We start from the raw sequence: 18,919 nt of genomic DNA on the forward strand, positions 1-18,919 counted from the left end.
CAACTGTTGGGCCAGGTGGTTCAAAAATCACTTTTGGTTTGGTTTGTTTGTTTTGGGTTTTTGCTTCTACTCAAACCTGTAGGAAGTTGGGTGCAGTAGTTTTACCTGAAATATATTAGGAAATGTCCTAATATAAAAATATATAAATATAGACTAGATTTTAATTTCCTTCGTATCCTAGAGATCGTCACAACTTCATTACTTATTTTATATACCGAGGTCTATGCTAACAAGTATGGAGACAACTATGGGAGAGGTATATATACATTTGCTGGTCTTATCATCGAGTTAGGATGTGAGGTTTTATGTAGATTTTGGTGAGCTGCTGAAATGGTAAGAAAGGAATAAATGAAGTTAGAAGCAAATTGCTTCTTCCCTCATCTTGTGCTCTTGGTCCAGCACCCAGCGGAAGAGAGACCTTCCAAGGAGGCCTATCACCTGAGCTGCTTTCAGATCCTGCAGGGAGAGATCTGAGGAGGTTTGACCACAGAGATAAGTGATTATTCCCAAACCTCAAGAAAAAGTGAAATCTACTGGTAGCATCTTATCTCCATTTGTGGTATTTCCTTTGCCTCCTGCAGGTAACATTTGCTAATCAGGGCCCTGCCCTACAGGAATACTCTCGCCAGGCGATCAATGCATATTTATGAAGAGCCCACTCCACTTGGCTCTGAGTCTGAGGCTGGGATTAGAACAAAGAAAATGTATTTCCAGGATTCGTGGAACATCAGCAAGGGTAGAGCAGGGCTCAAGATAACTGTGTTCTAGTGATGGTCATGATTTGCAAGTTATGTTCTTATAAAAAAACAAGAAATGAGCATGCAGTCTTCTTAGGACAGTTGTCACGGGCCATTTTTATTTCTTCCAGGTCCAGGACCTCCTGTATAAAGCAGGCATCCTCTGACTTGATAAATATGAGTCTGGAACAAAATTAAAGGGGTAAGTACAACATGGAGATAGTAAACAACGACAGCAATAACAACAACAGAAAAACAGCTTTAAAAGTTAGTGAACAGAAACTAGAGATAAGCTGAGCTTTTATGACTAACATTTTAGGTGTAATTTTATGCAAAGCCCATGCCAATTTTTACATAAAACCAGTGCAGCGCAGCATGCCAGTATTCGATTTATGAACAGTCATTCCTAACAAGCCCTCAAATGAAGTTCGGTTCTGCTTATTTATAAATAATAATTAACTAAAGGGAGTTCCAGAGATTACCTCTGTTTTCCAGACAGGAATCCAGTTTATATGTTTCTCTGTGTTTGTGTGTCCCATTAACAGCCCATCAGTGAAATTGACAACAATGGGCTGCTTGTACAGGAAATGACAACTGCCTTTCACACAGAGAAGAGCATTGCATGATATAAACTGTGTTTTGCTCTGTGTTGACTCCCAGATTATTCTATCACTATATCTATAATGGTAAGAGTATCCCGACAAACTCATTTCTGAAAAACCACTCATTCCTGATTGCTAGAAATCACACACATTTTTATGGGGTCAGAAACCTGATTGACAAAGAATATTGCACTAATCTACATCGGCTTGATTTCAAAGCCATCTCAGATAATTTCATCTTCCGTTAGTGAGCAAAGTGCAGTGTGCCAGCCTCTGGCAGGGGACTCTGGTTCTAGCACCATGACCTTGTCACAGAATCTGTAGTACAATTCAGATGTCAGCAAGATCATTTCAAAGATTTCAGGTCCTATGACTACACTACTGGTAGATTTAGAAGGAAGAGGATTATTCAAGGACAGCTTCTCCAAGGACCAGGCTTTATCATCCTCCACAAGATATACATTAAATGCATAAAATGTGTGAGGTGCCAAGCCAGAGTGCTAGGTGACAAAGACACCTAAATCACATGTGAGAGCTATGTAGCAAATGTAACCAGCAATGTAATGTAACAAAGTGGCTGATACTTAATGTCCAGTAGCCTACAGACATTGAGAAAAGGAGAGAGTCCAAGAGCTGAGGTGATCAACGTGATTGAACTGGGTCTTAAAGTCTTAAAGTTTACAGTCTTGAAGGCTGTAGAAATGAAACAGAGACATTATTTCAGGTAGGAATGCTTAGCATATAGTAAATACTCAACAGTGATTGTTTAGTGAATATTTAAGGGAAACAATGATTGAAAAACCTATATCCTTGGGAGGAACAGAGAGATCAGTTTGACTATAACAAAGCTTCTCCTTGGAAATCTGTACACTTTAAATGGGTGACTTATATGCTATGTGAATTAGAGCTAAATAAAGATGTTAAAAATATGCTTTGCCATTGTCAGCCAAAAAATTACCAAGTCCAGAAATTCAAAAAGAGATGTTAGAGGATATTCCTACCTTGGTGGGTTTTCACTTACCTGATGTTGACTGAGTTGGTTGTTGTTTGGGGCCACCAAGGATTAAGACTTTGGTCTCCTTTGGGAGGAACTCATCGTCATATAGGTGAGAGAGGAATGCTGATTTGCTGATTTATATTACAGCCAAAAATGCTTTGTGAACTTGTGGCCTGAAGGTGTTCTCATGCCTGAGGACCCGGCATCCAGTTAGGACTGAGGTGTGGAAAACCTATTTCCACACTCCCATAAATTACAGATGCTGAATAGTGCTGGCCACTATACTCTAAATTCTTCTGCAGATGCACAAAATAACTGGATACATTAATGTTAAATTATAGATAATTACAATTTTAGTTGAAAATTGTGGTTAAAATATGGCATAATATTCTATCAAATTGCAAAGCTACCTGGTTATTGTAAGAAAAGATGCTTATTACCTTTGGTGCATAGTTGGTATTACACTGATTCAGCAGATAGGGTAGGGTTAACATATTATATTATTAGATTTATAAGGTGTATTTCCCAAGTCTTCCCATCTTAATCGCTCTCTTTCTGTCACCATCCCTTACATGCACATCCCTCCAATAAACCAGAAAATTCTTTAGGCTCTGTTTCCAAAATATATCTTAATTCTATCCACTTCCCTTCATCTTTGTCACTCTTATATACCATGATCTCTCACCTATAATAACCTCCTCACAGGATCTGTCTGCTTTTATTATTGTCACCCATTGAAATTCTAGGTGCCATGGTTATTTTCAAACACAAATCGGTTTGTTATTTCTCAAGACTCTTCAGTGGTTTCCTATGGCACTTGGAATGAAACTCAAGCCCTTTATGATTTTCTCCTTGCTTTCCTCTCAGATTCATGTTCTGTCCCCTCATTTGGTCACCGGGCTGGTATTATCCCGTACCCAACCCCAACTTAGATTGCCCCGTTTCCCGGAGTGCTGGCCCCCACCGCATTGTTTTATTCCATCCTTCTCCTAGCACTTATCTCTATCTAAGGTTTTCTTATTTGCTTGTTTACATGTTTGTGAGAAATAGGTCTTGCTATGTTTGTCTCAATTCCAATTAGTGTCTGTCTTATGGCACAGTATCAATACATATTTGTAGAATGAATGAATGAATTGAAAATTGTGTGTACTGCGAATGATCTGGTTCCCTAAGATTGGACAGTGGACATCAGTAGAAGAATAGGTAGCATTCTGTTTGGGTGATAACATGTTATGCCCCTCATCAACATGTATACTGGAATATATTACTTTGTCAGAATTATTTATATGAAATAATTCAGAGCGTATTTGTCATGAAGTACTTGAGATCAGAAAAATCCTATGAATACCATATTGGCTTTTGTCAAAATTAAGTGATGAAATTTTAAAAACAAACTGATTTCAACTAAAAGCTCTAAACCCATTGTTATTGAATAATTCAGGCACTTATTCTTACTCAATGATAAAATCAATACTTTCTCTCATGCCTATGATTCATTTCTCATGACTGTATCATCATTTTCTGTTCCAACACCTTAGCAAGGTTTTAATTCAAAATTATAATGTCTTTAAACATTATTATCGTCTTCATATACTTGGAATCTCCAACAAAAAAGTACAATGATATTTTCTTCACTGTAATTGAAAACACTCTACTCTTGTTTAAATGAAACTAGAATTTTTAAATGTGGATTTATATTATATGAAAGGACCTTTAAAAAAATTTTTAAAGATTTTATTTATTTGCCAGAGATCACAAGTAGGCAGAGAGGTGGGGGGGGGGGCGGAGTGTGGTGGGAAGCAGGCTCCCTGCTGAGCAGAGAGCCCAGTGTGGGGCTCGATCCCAGGACCCCGAGACCGTGACCTGAGCTGAAGGCAGAGACTCAACCCACTGAGCCATCCAGGCGCCCCTGAAAGGACTTCTAATAGAAAATTTAAAAACTATCATCCAGTCTGTCTAAAATAACATTCAGTTCACAGTCAATCTTTTAGGAAAAATGTTACTGAATATGTTACTCAGAATGCAAATGAACAGTTAAGGGAAAACAGTCTTAGGGTTGAGATCTAATATTCATACCTCTAGCTCAAACTGATAAGAGACTAATTAAATGATAAGATTTTTACTTTAAAAGATTCTTTCATATCATAGCCAGGAATTATAAATTAGTACCTAATCAGAAGTACCATTCCCCCCCCCCAAAATTAACAAACAGCATTCTAGCAGTACTGATCCTCTGTAAAATATTATTGTAATATGCTCTGTGAACTTAATGGGTAATAAATATCTTTAGCATGGTATTGTCATGGATTTTGAGATTTTAAAAAGCAGCTTTATTGAGATATAATTGACATACAATAAACTTCATCTGCTTAAAGTATAGAATTTGAGAAGTTTGGACATAGGTATCCCCTCTGAAGCCATCACCACATTTAAGATAATGAACATATATCTATCACTTCCAAAACTTTCCTCTTGCCCCTTGGTATGATTGTTCTATATCACTTGAGATACCTTTTCTCCATGCATGCAATACAATTTATTGAGTGCCCACCAGGTTCTAGACACTGAGCTGGGTATTGGAGATTGAGTTAAAACAAATAGGTTCCAGGCCCTTCCAGAACTCATGACATTGATCAAATAATGATGTAAATAAATATAAAATCAGAACTATATAGCACACTCTAAGGAAAGATAGTCTACACCTGCATATAATGATTGTACTACAAAGTATTTCTGGGTTTTCACGTTATATCTAGAACTCGTTAAATTTGTTTATCTGTGTTTTTGTCATAGATCTAAAGATGTACAAAAATTGTGTTTCTACTGGATGCTATGGTTTTTATCTTGAAAAAAGTACAATGTTTGTTATATGGAAAAGATAGCCAGTGAAGGAAAGAAATTTTTTTATAATTCATTTATTTGGTGTTGCCCAGAAGGCCAATATTGGAAACAAAAAGAAACATCCAAGGAAATCTCAATTTTTTTCTTGCCATGTTAATTAGATGCTGTTTCAGGAAGGAAAGATGGCAATACTGTGGGAAAATATATTGAAAGAGAAGAAAATCTCAGAATTTTCATTAAAAATTGAGTATAACAGTAAATGAGATGAATAATTATACTTACCAATATAATTTTATAATTCCATGACTTTTAATTGGGAAAGAATGCCAACCCTAAAAATATACTTTCCTGATGGATTGAAATAAGCTATAACTTTCAAATATGAAATATTTGCCACTTGCATTTTGGCCTCTTGGATGATATAGCCTCTGCGCAAGTTCATAATTCATTGCAGTGTTTAGCAGATTTATTGGAAAATCACAGTGGTTATTTTTTTTTCCTCTGATCCCCAAAACCAGAAACAACATCTGTTGGAAGGAGGAATTATTTATTACTGTAGTTTCTTGCCAACATTGAACTCTGAGGAAATCCACTAAATGGAGAAAGTGAACCAATCCAGGATTACATTTTAGTAATCCCCCAAAGAAAAAATGGGGGAACACTATGAAGAAAAGATACGAAGAAGGTAAGCTCACTGCAGATTCCAGGTGTGTGGGGCTGGAGACATTGGAGGTAGGAGCACAGTGAACTAGGGGCGAGTAGGAGAGCAGACGCTCGGACCTTTTGTATAGGTGGGCTTGTGTATGCCAGACTTCGAATGTGGGCTCCCCTTCCCTGCCTGTACTGTCTTGTCTCCCCCCACCATTTGATTTTTTTTTAAATATAGCCATTTTAACTTTTATTTCATTATGAATTTGAGAAAGAAAACACAGATTTTAACATTGTATTGACATTACATTAATTGTAATTCAAATTTCAAACACATTCATCATAATTTCAATGAAATGGCGTATATAAATTGTCCTTTAGTTCAGATTAATTTTAAATCAGTTTTGCAAACCATAGAACACAGAATGGAAAAGTCTAAGTGGACATTAGGTGACTCTTGGCTGCAGGCAGGTAGTTTCAGATACTTTTGTATTCTTTTTTTTTTTTTTTTTTTTAATAAACAAAATGTATTTTTATCCCCAGGGGTACAGGTCTGTGAATCGCCGGGTTTACACACTTCAGAGCACTCACCATAGCATATACCCTCCCCAATGTCCATAACCTCACTCCCCTCTCCCTCCCCCCACCCCCCAGCAACCCTCAGTTTGTTTTGTGAGATTCAGAGTCACTTATGGTTTGTCTCCCTCCCGATCCCATCTTGTTTCATTTATTCTTCTCCTACCCCCCTAAGGCCCCATGTTGCATCTCCACTTCCTCATATCAGGGAGATCATATGATAGTTTTCTTTCTCCGACTGACTTATTTCACTAAACATGATACCCTCTAGTTCCATCCACGTCGCCGCAAATGGCAAGATTTCATTTCTTTTGATGGCTACATAGTATTCCATTGTGTATATATACCACATCTTCTTTATCCATTCATCTGTTGATGGACATCTAGGTTCTTTCCATAGTTTGGCTATTGTAGACATTGCTGCTGTAAACATTCAGGTGCACGTGCCCCTTCGGATCACTACGTTTGTATCCTTAGGGTAAATACCCAGTAGTGCAATTGCTGGGTCATAGGGTAGTTCTATTTTCAACTTTTTGAGGAACCTCCATGCTGTATTCCAGAGTGGTTGCACCAGCTTGCATTCCCACCAACAGTGTAGAAGAGTTCCCCTCTCTCCGCATCCTCACCAGCATCTGTCATTTCCTGACTTGTTAATTTTAGCCATTCTGACTGGTGTGAGGTGGTATCTCATTGTGGTTTTGATTTGTATTTCCCTGATGCCGCGTGATGTGGAGCACTTTTTCATGTGTCTGTTGGCCATCTGGATGTCTTCTTTGCAGAAATGTCTGTTCATGTCTTCTGCCCATTTCTTGATTGGATTACTTGTTCTTTGGGTGTTGAGTTTGCTAAGTTCTTTATAGATTTTGGACACTAGCCCTTTATCTGATATGTCGTTTGCAAATATCTTCTCCCATTCTGTCAGTTGTCTTTTGGTTTTGTTAACTGTTTCCTTTGCTGTGTAAAAGATTTTGATCTTGATGGAATCCCAATAGTTTATTTTTGCCCTTGTTTCCCTTGCCTTTGGCGATGTTCCTAGGAAGACGTTGCTGCAGCTGAGGTCAAAGAGTTTGCTCCCTGTGTTCTCCTCAAGAATTTTGATGGATTCCTTTCTCACATTGAGGTCCTTCATCCATTTTGAGTCTATTTTCATGTGTGGTGTAAGGAAATGGTCCAATTTCATTTTTCTGCATGTGGCCGTCCAATTTTCCCAACACCATTTGTTGAAGAGGCTGTCTTTTTTCCATTGAACATTCTTTCCTGCTTTGTCAAAGATTAGTTGACCACAGAGTTGAGGGTCTATTTCTGGGCTCTCTATTCTGTTCCATTGATCTGTGTGTCTGTTTTTGTGCCAGTACCATACAGTCTTGATGATGACAGCTTTGTAATAGAGCTTGAAGTCCGGAATTATGATGCCACCAACTTTGGCTTTCTTTTTCAATATTCCTTTGGCTATTCGAGGTCTTTTCTGGTTCCATATAAATTTTAGGATTATTTGTTCCATTTCTTTGAAAAAAAATGGGTGGGATTTTGATAGGGATTGCATTAAATGTGTAGATTGCTTTAGGTAGCATAGACATTTTCACAATATTTGTTTTTCCAATCCAGGAGCATGGAACATTTTTCCATTTCTTTGTGTCTTCCTCAATTTCTTTCATGAGTACTTTATAATTTTCTGAGTATAGATTCTTAGCCTCTTTGGTTAGGTTTATTCCTAGGTATCTTATAGTTTTGGGTGCAATTTTAAATGGGATTGACTCCTTAATTTCTCTTTCTTCTGTCTTGTTGTTGGTGTCAAGAAATGCAACTGATTTCTGTGCATTGATTTTATATCCTGACACTTTACTAAATTCCTGTACAAGTTCTAGCAGATTTGGAGTGGAGTCTTTTGGGTTTTCCACATATAGTATCACATCATCTGCGAAGAGTGATAGTTTGACTTCTTCTTTGCCGATTTGGATGCCTTTAATTTCTTTTTGTTGTCTGATTGCTGAGGCTAGGACTTCTAGTACTATGTTGAACAGCAGTGGTGATAATGGACATCCCTGCCATGTTCCTGACCTTAGCAGAAAAGCTTTCAGTTTTTCTCCATTGAGAATGATATTTGCGGTGGGTTTTTCATAGATGGCTTTGATGGTATTGAGGTACGCGCCCTCTATCCCTACACTTTGAAGAGTTTTGATCAGGAAGGGATGCTGTACTTTGTCAAATGCTTTTTCAGCATCTATTGAGAGTATCATATGGTTCTTGTTCTTTCTTTTATTAATGTATTGTATCACATTGATTGATTTGCGGATGTTGAGCCAACTTTGCAGCCCTGGAATAAATCCCACTTGGTCGTGGTGAATAATCCTTTTAATGTACTGTTGGATCCTATTGGCTAGTATTTTGGTGAGAATTTTTGCATCTGTGTTCATTTAGGATTTTGGTCTGTAATTCTCTTTTTTGATGGAATCCTTGTCTGGTTTTGAGATCATGGTGATGCTGGCCTCATAAAATGTTTGGAAGTTTTCCTTCCATTTCTATTTTTTGGAACAGTTTCAGGAGAACAGGAATTAGTTCTTCTTTAAATGTTTGGTAGAATTCCCCTGGGAAGCTCTCTGGCCCTGGGCTTTTGTTTGTTTGGAGATTTTTGATGACTGTTTCAATCTCCTTACTGGTTACGGGTCTGTTCAGGTTTTCTATTTCTTCCCGGTTCAGTTGTGGTAGTTTATATGTCTCTAGGAATGCATCTATTTCTTCCAGATTGTCAAATTTGTTGGCGTAGAGTTGTTCATAGTATGTTCTTATAATTGTTTGTATTTCTTTGGTGTTAGTTGTTATCTCTCCTCTTTCATTCATGATTTTATTTATTTGGGTCCTTTCTCTTTTCTTTTTGATAAGTCTGGCCAGGGGTTTATCAATCTTATTAATTCTTTCAAAGAACCAGCTCCTAGTTTCGTTGATTTGTTCTATTGTTTTTTTGGTTTCTATTTCATTGATTTCTGCTCTGATCTTTATGATTTCTCCTGCTGGGTTTAGGCTTTCTTTCTTGTTCTTTCTCCAGCTCCTTTAGGTGTAGGGTTAGGTTGTGTATTTGAGACCTTTCTTGTTTCTTGAGAAAGGCTTGTACCGCTATATATTTTCCTCTCAGGACTGCCTTTGCTGTGTCCCACAGATTTTGAACCATTGTGTTTTCATTATCATTTGTTTCCATGATTTTTTTCAATTCTTCTTTAATTTCCTGGTTGACCCATTCATTCTTTAGAAGGATGCTGTTTAGTCTCCATGTATTTGTGTTCTTTTCAAATTTCCTCTTGTGATTGAGTTCTAGCTTCAGAGCATTGTGGTCTGAAAATATGCAGGGAATGATCCCAATCTTTTGATACCGGTTGAGACCTGACTTATGACCCAGGATGTGATCTATTCTGGAGAATGTTTCCTGTGCACTAGAGAAGAATGTGTATTCTCTTGCTTTGGGATGAAATGTTCTGAATATATCTGTGATGTCCATCTGGTCCAGTGTGTCATTTAAGGCCTTTATTTCCTTGTTGATCTTTTGCTTGGATGATCTGTCCATTTCAGTGAGGGGAGTGTTAAAGTCCCCTACTATTATTGTATTATTGTTGATGTGTTTCTTTGATTTTGTTATTAATTGGTTTTATATAGTTGGCTGCTCCCACGTTAGGGGCATAGATATTTGAATTTGTTAGATCTTCTTGTTGGACAGACCCTTTGAGCATGATATTGTGTCCTTCCTCATCTCTTATTATAGTCTTTGGCTTAAAATCTTGTTGATCTGATATAAGGATTGCCACCCCAGCTTTCTTCTGATGTCCATTAGCATGGTACATTGTTTTCCACCCCCTCACTTTAAATCTGGAGGTGTCTTCGGGTCTAAAATGAGTTTCTTGTAGGCAGCATATGGATGGGTTTTGTTTTTTTATCCATTCTGATACCCTGTGTCTTTTGATTGGGGCATTTAGCCCATTAACATTCAGGGTAACTATTGAGAGATATGAATTTAGTGCCATTAAATTGCTTGTAAGGTGACTGTTACTGTATATTGTCTCTGTTCCTTTCTGATCTACTACTTTTAGGGTCTCTCTTTGCTTAGAGGACCCCTTTCAGTATTTCCTGTAGAGCTGGTTTGGTGTTTGCAAATTCTTTCAGTTTTTGTTTGTCCTGGAAGCTTTTTTTTTTTTTTTTTTTTTAAGATTTTATTTATTTATCTACAGACAGAGATCACAAGTAGGCAGAGAGGCAGGCAGAGGGGTGGGGTGAAGCAGGCTCCCCACTGAGCAGAGAGCCCGATATGGGGCTCGATCCCAGGACCCTGAGATCATGACCTGAGCTGAAGGCAGAGGCTTTAACCCACTGAGCCACCCAGGCGCCCCTGTCCTGGAAGCTTTTTATCTCTCCTTCTATTTTCAATGATAGTCTAGCTGGATATTATATTCTTGGCTGCATGTTTTTCTCGTTTAGTGCTCTGAATATATCATGCCAGTTCTTTCTGGCCTGCCAGGTCTCCATGGATAAATCCACTGCCAATCTAATATTTTTACCATTGTATGTTACAGACTTCTTTTCCCGGGCTGCTTTCAGGATTTTCTCTTTGTCGCTAAGACTTGTAAATTTTACTATTAGGTGATGGGGTGTGGACCTATTCTTCTTGATTTTGAGGGGGGTTCTCTGCACCTCCTGGATTTTGATGCTTGTTTCCTTTGCCATATTAGGGAAATTCTCTCCAATAATTCTCTCCAATATACCTTCTGCTCGCCTCTCTCTTTCTTCTTCTTCTGGAATCCCAATTATTCTAATGTTGTTTCGTCTTATGGTGTCACTTATCTCTCGAATTCTCCCCTCATGGTCCAGTAGCTGTTTGTCCCTCTTTTCTTAAGCTTCTTTATTCTCTGTCATTTGGTCTTCTATATCACTAATTCTTTCTTCTGCCTCATTTATCCTAGCAGTAAGAGCCTCCATTTTTGATTGCACCTCATTAATAGCTTTTTGATTTCAACTTGGTTAGATTTTAGTTCTTTTATTTCTCCAGAAAGGGCTTTTATCTCTCCAGAGAGGGTTTCTCTAATATCTTCCATGCCTTTTTCGAGCCCAGCTAGAACCTTGAGAATCATCATTCTGAACTCTAGATCTGACATATTACCAATGTCTGTATTGGTTAGGTCCCTAGCCTTCGGTACTGCCTCTTGTTCTTTTTTTTTGTGGTGAGTTTTTCCGCCTTGTCATTTTGTCCAGATAAGAGTATATGAAGGAGCAAATAAAATACTGAAAGGGTGGCAAAGACCCCAGGAAAATGCACTTTAACCAAATCAGAAGAGACCCCAAATTGTGGGGGGGAAGAAAGGGGATAAGAAGAAGTTCAGAAAAAAAAAAGTAAAAAAGAAAACAAAGAAAAAATATAAAAAAGAAAAAAAAATATATATATTAGATAAACTAGTTAAAAAACGTTAAAAAAGAAAGGGGTAAAAGTTAAAAAAAAATTTAGCAGAAGAAAAAAAAATTAAAAAAAATTAAATTAACTGCAAGACTAAAGAATCATGGGGAGAAAGCCATGAGTTCCGTGCTTTGCTTTCTCCTCCTCTAGAATTCTGCTGCTCTCCTTGGTAGGCTAACTTGGTCTTGGCTGGATTTCTTGTTGATCTTCTGCGGGAGGGGCCTGTTGTAGTGATTCTCGAGTGTCTTTGCCCGAGGCAGAATTGCACCGCCCTTACCAGGGGCCGGGCTCACTTTCAGGAGCTTTTGTCCCTTGAACGCTTTCCGTAGAGTTCCAGAGGACAGGAATGAAAATGGCGGCCTCCCAGTCTCCGGCTGGAGGAGCCCAGAGCTTGGGGCCCCAGTCCTCAGTGTGCCCTCAGAGAAAAGAGCCCAATCACTCCCGTCTCCCTGGCCTCTGGCCGCGCTCCGAGCTCACCCAGCCTGCGACCGGTTCAAGGTAACCCCGGGCTGAGAGCTCACTCCTCGGCTCTGTCTCTGTAGCCAGCTTCCCCTGTCTAATACCTGCAAGCTCTGTGACACTCAGATACCCCCGATCCTTCCATGACCCTGCGGGACCCGGGACCACGCTGACCCCGCGTGGGCTTCCCCCCAGTTTAGCCTCTGGAGCGATATCTCCCAGTGGAGCAGACTTTTAAAAGTCCCGAGTTTGTGCTCCGTTCCTCCGCCGCTTGCCAGGAGCCGGCCCCTCCCCCCCGCGGTCTATCTTCCCGTCGCTTTGGATTCACTTCTCCGCCGGTCCTACCTTTCGGAAAGTGGTCAATTTTGTTTCTAGAATTGCTGTTCTTCTTTTCTTCGATCTCCCGTTGGATTTGTAGGTGTTTGCAATGGTTTGATAAGCTATCTAGCCAATCTCCTACCTGATGAAGTCTCAGCCGGCTACGTCTCTGCCATCTTGATTCCTCCCCCCCCATTTGATTTTACTCTGAAAACTGACCTCAACCTGCTACATTGGAACCTCTTTCCTCCTGTTCCTGCTCCCGTGCTGTTCCATCTCCACCTGGCTCTCATCCTCTCAGAAGTCAGTCAGGTACCCTCTAACTGAGGCTCCTTCAATCTGCTGCCTGCAAAGCCCTTTGGTTTTCAGTTGACAAGATTACTGACTCCTACTTAATTTTTTTCCCCATCAACTTTACAGAAAGTTAATGTATGTAAAATCAGAGGCAGCCATTTAAATGTGCAATGTGATGAGTGTGACAAATGTATACCCATGTATCTACCATCATGGTCAAGATCAGCAGGATCCCGATGCCCACTGGCTTAATCTTGCACCTACCTCTGGCTCCTCTTGGCTTCTCAATGGTTCTTGATTTACAATGAGAGTGCGGGAAGCAAAGGGAAACTTACAGTTTGGGAAATACTGAGAAATAAATTTGAATAAGTACAGGAACCAAATGAGGGGGCACTATGCAAACCAGCAAAGGTGATGGAATGCATGCGTAAAGTGAAGGGGAAGCAGCATAGACTTGGGGACATGATTGAATAGTGTTTTGAAAAGATTCTTGTGATAACAGAATGTGGAGCATCAATTAGAAGCAGAGACACCAGTTTTGGAGATGCCAAAGATCTGTTCAATTAGTAGAGGAAAAGGTGATTTTTTTTTTTTTAAGAAAAGCTTGAATATAACGAGACATTTTTAGTTACGGGACTATAGAGAGTAAAGGACATGTTTACCTGAAAAAAATAGATAATCTTCTCTGTATAGTTATAGACATAGATAACGGCTATATTTGAACTTTTTGGATATCGAGTCGATTTCTTATTGAATCAATTTCTGACATTTGAAGAGGGGAGATTGCCTTTGCTACTTTCTGTGAAAGATGCTATGTGAATGGTGTATTTGAGCATTTGTTTAATTAATGGAAGTGTTTTATTTATCTTTTAATGCTTCTTATTGATTTCAAGAGACTTGTTGCAAGAATGCTCATTAGTATTTAGAATGCTCATTAGTATTTATTAACATGTTAAAAAATGTACCTCTATATGTCGTTTAGAAAAAGGTTCAATTGCACCTAATAGAAAACCCCAAAATAGCAGTGGTTTATACAATGTTGAAGTTTACTTCTTTTTTTTTTTTTAAGATTTTATTTATTTATTTAACAGACAGATATCACAAGAAGGCAGAGAGGCAGGCAGAGAGAGAAAGAGGGAAGCAGGCTCCCCACTGAGCAGAGCCTGATGTGGGGTTCAATCTCAGGACTCTCAGATCATGACCTGAGCTGAAGGCAGAGGCTTTAACCCCCTGAGCCACCCAGGCCCCCGAGGTTGAAGTTTATTTCTTGTCACATAAAAGAAGTCTGATGATAGGCTCTCTACTGTCCTCAGATATCTGGCAACTTCCCTTTCTGTTCTGCCATGCTAACAAGTGGTTTCCATGCTCAAGGTCATCTCAGGGTCCTGGGTGGTTTCTGTTGTGCCAGCCTTGACATCCACATTGAAAATTGAGGAATGGAATAAGGATACAAAGGGACCCCAGCATGCTTTAAGCCTCCATTACTGAAATCTTACATGAAAGTTATGCTCATATCTTATTGGCTAGAACTTAGTCACATGGCCATGGCCGAACAAGAGACTGGGAAATTCAGTTTTTTATTCAGTTGGCAATGCACCTGGAAAAAACTTGGCATTCTGTTACCAATGAGGAAGGAAGAGAATGGAGTTGAGGGTAGGCAGCTAACATTCTCTGCCACACTTAAACGATGAAATCTCAGAAATCATTCTCAAGGTTGCATTATTAAAATCCTGCCATTCTTGATGGACATCACAATGAAACTATGTTTTGTTCAAATTGTGTTTTTAAGTACTTATAAGAAAGAAGAAAAAGAACTTGCTTCATTTTAGAAACAGTCTTGATGAAACAGGTTTTTAATTGCTGGGGCTTAACAGAAAATTTATTAAATGATAATTGAAAATAATATTGAATGGAGTACAGTAGAAGACAGAGAGGGAAATTAATTTAATGAGGTAATAACTTAGTTATTAAGGTGACTTCCTGGTTAAAAACAAATAGAATCGTAGAGGTGAAAAAGAGACAAAGCAATGGGTAGAATAGAAACGTAGATCTTTTTCAGTTTTTTTCTGTGTTTAAAACAGAAAAGGGAAAGATCAAAGAATTAGAGGTTTCTGAAAAGACACATTACCTAGTGTCATTTTGGAAACTTCAGTCTGTCAGCTGTATGCAGACTGTACTTTGAGGGGAAAGACTCACACCATGTTAGGAAGCTATGGTGGTCCTCTTGTCAATAGGAGTTTTCTGGGTTCTTGACGATGGCTTTGGATCCTGAAAAGACTATGTTTATTTTTTTAATTTAAAAAAATTTTTTTAAAACTTTATTTTTTTAAAATTAATACTTAACGTATCAAATATATACGTTAAAAATATAGTCCTTCCTTGAGCTTTAAAATTTAATTTGATCATTTTATTCTATTTAAAAATCTAGCACATTTTTGGAATTTTAGGGATGTGGTTGATTAATGTTTGATTCCATTCATAAACTAAAACTCCCTTAAACATTTTAAACTACACTTAATGAAACTGAATTTTATTTTCTTTCTAAGTTGCTTAGTCATTTGTGAGAACCTTTCCAGTATTTAAGTAACAATTTAATAGGATAAATGTAACCTATAAAAATAACTCATAGGTTTTCTTAAATTTTCTAAAACTGATGGATTTCAGCATAAAATCTTTGCTATAAATCAGTTTTCTAGCCCCATCAATTTAATTGGAATCACAAGCATGACATGTTTTGTAATGGGTCAGATTTTCTCAATTATTTCTAAACTTTACTAAGAAATAGGTTTGACTTACTTGACTTATAGGTTTGATTTACTTAAGCATATATGCGTGCGTGCGTGCACACACACACACACACACACACTTAATTCTCCAAGTTTAAAGCTACTAATTCTTTTGGAAACAATTATGTCATCCAAATAGTTTTGGGGTTAACATTATAAGCACTTCTGTAGGTTACATTTTAAATTAGCTGAAGCTGAATATTAACCAGAGATATTCTCTGGAACATCTGAGCTCTGGAACTACAGATGCCCTTAAAATTTGTCTTAACATCTTTAGCTGTCAGTGAGCCTCAGTCCTCCAGATTCAAGTCATCTATTACTTCATCCTTCTCTTCATGTATGGGAGTTTACACTTGGTCCATTTGATTGGTTTCAGCTAATCTATTACTGTATTGTTCTATTTTAAATTATTTTCATATTTTTTCCTGATAGTAATGTGTACCATTCTTAATCACATTGGATTGGGTTTTATTTCTCTTTCAAGGCTTTTTCTAATTGGTTCCTTTTTTTTTTTTTTTAAGATTTTATTTATTTATTTGAGAGAGAGAGAGGCAGAGATAGCAAGAGAGAGTACAAGTGGAGAGGAGAGGTTAGAAGCAGGCTCCCCGCTGAGCGAGGAGCATGGGACTCCATCCCAGGACCCTGAGATCATGACCTGAGCTGAAGGCACTTGCTTAACCAACTGAGCCACTCAGGCGCCCCTGATTGGTTCCTTTTAGGTTTAAGGCCTAAGTTTACAGTCCAGGGACCTTGAATGAGGGTGGTGCAATTAGAATGGAAGCAAAGGGAGAAATGGAGAAGTGTCCTGAAAGGAGAATGAGAGTACACGTTAAGATTAGGGACGGAGTCTTAGAAGAGAAAACACTGAGCAAAGATGCCAGAGGTAAGGTGGAGACGGGTAGTTCCAAATGCTCACTCCATAAGCCTCTGCCCCTACAAATCTCCTGCATTCTTGTGGTTAGATGCTGATATGCTCTCCTACTGAACCCTGTGAGAACTCACTACCTAGATATTTATCTAGACTTAAGTTATGGAAAAGCTGTAACTCCAGAGTTTCTCCTGGGCCTTTTGGTAGCCATAATTTGGCAAACAAGGACAGATAACTGTTGTTTGAAGCAATGGATTTTTGTTCCTCATCCACAGGCCCCGATCTGTGTTTGGGAAACTGGAGGACGAACATGAGAGCAGTAGTTGGAATGCACTTCAATAATGACAAGTGCCATCTTCTTGCTGAAAGAGGGACAGTGCGAAGATTACTTAATTTAAGAGGGAGCTCTCGCTTCTTCCGTATGAACCTGTTCTGTGCTGTCTCAGAAAATCACTCTTTGTTCTTAGGGTGTATGTGTGAGAGAGAGAGAAAAAGAGAGATGTGCAAATTTGATACAGTTTTGAAGTTGTAAATGGGCAGGAAGAATGATGAGGCATGTTGTTGCCTCGCACCAGTGGAAGGATGCCCTACTGGGTGGGTCCTCGAAGCCCCACTATTCATCCATCTACAACCCTCCCTGTTTATGTCATTCTGGACTGAGTTATTCAGTATTTGGGAAGTAAGCTACTGAGTCCAATGTATTACACTGGCTCCAAGAGAATGGGGGTTTTCTTAAGTAGAAATGGAAGTTGACAATGAAGGTTTAAGCGTTTGTGAGAGAAAAGAAGGGACAGCGGGATAGGGAAGCAAGTCTAGAAACTACAGTATTCCCTCAAAGAGCTTCCCTGTGAGTGGATTAAGCTATTTTTTTTTCCTTTCCCCTTAGACTGTGGAAACATATCTTCATGTTTTATGTTATAAATTTTAAACATAACTTTGATGTTTGAGATTTGTAGAAAGCTGTTAAAATATAACAAAGATATTTTACCATATTTGCTTTATCCTTCTCTATTGTTCTTTTCTTTAAAAAGATTTTATTTTATTTTTGTATTCCTTTTTTATTAACATATAACATATAATAATAACATTAACATGTAATTAACATATAATTAACACACATATAAATATAACATATTTATATAACATATTATTTGTTTCATATATATATATATATATATATATATATATATATATATATATACATGTGAATCATCAGTCTTACACATTTCACAGCACTCACCCTAGCACGTACCCTCCCCAGTGCCCATCCCCCAGCCACCTCATCCCTTTTACCCTCCTCCACTCCAGCAACTCTCTGTTTCCTGAGATTAAGAGTCTCTTATGGTGTGTCTCCTCCTCTGGCCCATCTTGTTTCTTGTTTCCAATAGTTTTAGAGTAATTTACTGATATGATACCCCTTTCTCCTAAGTAGTTCAGAGTGTGGTTTCTTAAAGTAAGTGTATTCTTTTACATAACTACAACACAATGATTAAAATCAGGAGTTTGATATTAAAATGATACTGGTCTCTAGTCCCTAGACCTTTTTCATATTGGAACATTGGGGTCCCAGTAATGTTTACTCTCCAGAGTGTTACCTTCAGTGGTCATGTTCCTTCTGTCTTCTGTAATCTGGACCAGTTCTTCCGTCTTCCTTTGTATTTCATGGATCTTCGTGACCTTGACATTTTTGAAGAGTACAGGCCAGTTGTTTTCTGCAATATCCTTCTGTCTGGGTATGTCTGGAGTCTCCTCATGGTTTTGACAGGATTATTGCAGAAGTGAGGCTGTGTTCCTCTCCTCACATCTTATCAGGAGGTGCACGATGTGGGCACCCCAGTACTGTGGATGTTAATTTTGATCCCCTGGTTAAGGTGGAGACTCCTGCATTGCTCCACTGTAAGCTTACTCTTTATCCTTTTGTAATTAGTAGTATATGTTGGGGAGACTAGTTTTCCAGTTTTAAAAACTGGAAATCAATTGTACAGTATAATTCTACTCCGCATATTTGGAAAGGAAGTTTTGTTTCTTTTTCTTTTTCTCCCACATCCACTCCTTAGTTGTCCACTCGCCTGCTCTCAGCTGTGCCACTGGGACTCAGCCTTGCATCTCTGGTCTGAGCCTGTCCACAATGCCTTAGCAGAGTGTTGAGGGGTGGAAGAGAGTCCACAATGCCCGTCACTCCCTCATCTCTTCAATTCCCAGAACACAGCTGTAAAAATGACATGAAATGTACTTTGTGAAGAGTTTTGGGAGTTTCTGAAAGGGATTCTATCAAATGGAAAATAAGAGGATAGTCCTGTTTCGCTCTGCAACGTTTAAGAAAGCTTTTTCTGCTGAGTAATTACCTGAATACCTTTCTTAG

At 38.5% G+C, this 18,919-nt stretch overlaps 1 pseudogene across 1 annotated transcript in view; it reads left to right on the forward strand.

The window, feature by feature from the left end:
- The first annotated feature begins 16,481 nt into the window (after window positions 1–16,481).
- The window catches only part of LOC308338356 (sentrin-specific protease 2-like), a 176,811-nt pseudogene continuing 174,373 nt past the window's right edge, over window positions 16,482–18,919 (forward strand). The window contains exons 1-2 of the transcript in view: window positions 16,482–16,572; window positions 16,833–16,976. The product of the transcript in view is annotated as a sentrin-specific protease 2-like (transcript). The remainder of the gene's footprint in view (window positions 16,573–16,832; window positions 16,977–18,919) is intronic.

The sequence above is a fragment of the Martes martes genome (assembly GCF_963455335.1).
Source record: "Martes martes genome assembly, chromosome: 2".
Lineage (NCBI taxonomy): Eukaryota > Metazoa > Chordata > Mammalia > Carnivora > Mustelidae > Martes > Martes martes.